Source organism: Gossypium arboreum, chromosome 13, assembly GCF_025698485.1.
Source record: "Gossypium arboreum isolate Shixiya-1 chromosome 13, ASM2569848v2, whole genome shotgun sequence".
Classification (NCBI taxonomy): domain Eukaryota; kingdom Viridiplantae; phylum Streptophyta; class Magnoliopsida; order Malvales; family Malvaceae; genus Gossypium; species Gossypium arboreum.
The window spans coordinates 6,882,159-6,885,245 of NC_069082.1; positions in this window are offsets into that span (position 1 = coordinate 6,882,159).

Here is a 3,087-nt window from a genome sequence, read left to right on the forward strand (position 1 = left end):
ATTATTTTAAAAATTTTAATTGTCACTTTAACTGCAAAAATGAATAGGGTTATCGGTTTCAACCTACTAATAACTTAGAAGACGAAATTATACCAAATTATAATTTAGGATTAAATCCTAAATATCAACCTACCATAGGGACTAAAATCAAAATTAGACTCACCAGCGGGAAATCGGGTTCTCTGTTTGTGCTTTTGGGTTAAATAAACATAATATTAATACGTCAACGAACATTCCTTTGGCAGTCAATAATTCCGCCGTCTTGCCCTCACAAATTAATTAATAATTGGTTAAATTTGCAATTAGTCCCTGTACTTTGAGAAACTTGTGAATTAGTCCTTGTATTTTAATTTGATCAATTTTAGTCCATATACTTTTTGAATTGGTCCCTTTAGTCTCTGTACTTTTCGAATTTTGAAATTTTAGTCTTAACCCAAATAGTAGCAGTTAAATTCATTTGGTTAAATTCAATTACTAGTCTTGTGCTATGCATAGTGGCAGATCTAGAAATACTACTTAGGAAAATTAGAGGGCGGAATTAAATTATATATTTTATAATAGTAAAAATGCAATTTTTTCATTTTAATAGCATATATCTTTGTAATTTTTAGAGGATTAAATTAAATTTTTATCATTTTGTGGGGGTAAAGTGCAATTTTACCATTACTAATTTAAAATTTTATAATTATAAATGAGCTAAATGGGAAATTTTCCATTTTAGGGGGGTTGGGGCCTTTGCCAAGCCCCCTTACATCCGCCCCTGGCTATGCATATAGTTGTAAATTTAGTTTATATTCTCCTATTGGATTATTCTAAATCCCTATATTTTTTAAATTCTGAAATTTCAGTCCTAACACAAATAACAATAGTTAATCCAGCAACTGAATTTTTAGTGAGCAATATGTGGAAATAACCAGTTAACACAACATTACATATACGATAATATGTTTGCCGCATCAGATTTTAGAAATAGCATAACTTAACTTAATGATTTTAACCTTTGAAAAAAAAAACTTAATGATTTTAACTGTTATCATTTGGTGAGGGCTGAAATTTTAAAATTTGAAAAGTACAATGACTAAACAATATCAAATTAAATCCACAAACTTTCGTCAAATTCGACGCCCATCAAATTTCCAACTTATCGGTTGGAATGAAAAACCTTCTTTCAAGTATCAGTTCAAGTTCGGGTGTACCGAGGCTAAGTCTAAGCTTTAAAATATTTTATTTTATTTTATTACATTTTTATTTTTATTTTATTTTCTCTATCAACTTAAACCCCCCTTTTATTTTTCAGCTTGCAATGCACAGGTCGTTTGCACGACTGTACTGCGACAATAATTTTGGTCAGAGAAAAAGGCGAAATTGGATAATCAGTCCCTGTGGATTCGACCCTACTGGTCTATACTGCTATTTACTGTTATTTTGTCATAGGATTTTCTATTTTGTGGTTTTGAGGCCTCTCAAATTGGCGTCGTTGTCAGGGATTGGAAAAAAAATTTAATTTTTGTTTGTTTTCTTTATGACCAAGTGAAAATTCTAGAATTTGAACCGGAAATAAAGAAGTTGACTCGAACATTACGAAGAGAAGCTATTCGACGCAGTAAACGACCATATCCCAACTTCGAATTAGGATCTTATACCGAAGATATTTTCTCATTCGACGAACCAGACAAAATGACAGATCAAACAATACGTCAAGTCGCAACAGCACCAGATGAACAACAGCCACTATGCATAACTCATTTGAAGGAACATAGTTTGCTTAAGCATGAAACCAGAGGGAATAATCGGGCTGTTTTATTTAAATAACCCAAATAATTTAATTAAGTACCAAAATGACCCACTTTTTTAATTAAACACCAAAATGACTTGAAATCAACTGTAACAGCCTAATTTTCAGTGGTATCGGGAATAGAGATTTGAGATCACTAAATCCGACAAGTGAGTTGAAAATTTAATAAATTAATACCTATGAGTCAAATGTGAGTATAAAAGCATTTTTGAATTAGTGAATTTGGTGATTTAAAAGAATTAATTAGGTAAATTGGGTCGAAAATGAGGTATCGTGACCTCGACTTCATAAATCGAGCCATAAATATCTTTAGAAATATTTATGGAGTGTTGGTGAGGTAGTAATAAAATTTAGTCAGAAAATTTTGACGTTTGGGTGGTTAATTAAATAAAAAGGACTAAATTGAAAAATGTGTAAAAGTTGCTAAAAGGATTAAATAGCTCAATTTTCAAATGAGGAAGGACCTAAACTGCAAATAAGCCCAAAGGAGATATTTTGGGCTGCAGTAGCTGGGAAAAATCAGGAAATGGGTGAAATAAGAGAAAAATTGGAAAATTCCAAAATGGACTAAATAAAAATGGGACTAAATTGGAATATCTAGAATTCTCTTCATTTCTCTTCATATTCATCAGCTGAAAAATAGTCATGGAGGAGGGTTCAAGCTGGTTTTCATACTATAGCTTCATGTAAGTTTAATTCTTACTTTCTCCTTTAAAATTCTTATGGTTTTGGACCTTTACAATTGGGTCCAACTTACTATTTCATTAGTTTTTTATTCCATGGCTAATTTTTGAAGTTGTTATGGATGAGTGCTGGAATTATATGATGATTTGGCATGGGATTAGAGCTTTAAATTGTTTATATTCTGATTTTATTGAAAGAATTGAATAGAAAGTGAATGTTTGGGACCTAATTGTAAAAGAGTTTGAAGTTAGAGTTTTATGTGGAAATTTTGAATTTCAATAGTAATGAAATAACTTATAATGTCTAGAAAAAGTATTAATTGAGAAAATTATCTTAATTTAGGGGTTAATTGAGCAAGGACTGAATTGTATGAATTGTGAAATTTGGGGCAAAATGGAAATCAACATTTTGCAATAAAATTGTTTTGGGCAGCAGCAGTAGTTTAAATTTGAAAAATCACCAAAAATTTTAGAAATCGAATTAGAGGATGAATAAAATATGAAATTAAAGCTTATTGAGCCTAGTTTCTTATAAAATAAATTATGTAAGAAATGAAATTGTAAATCATGAGATACGATAACTTTTGTGAGACAATGTCAGAATGATTT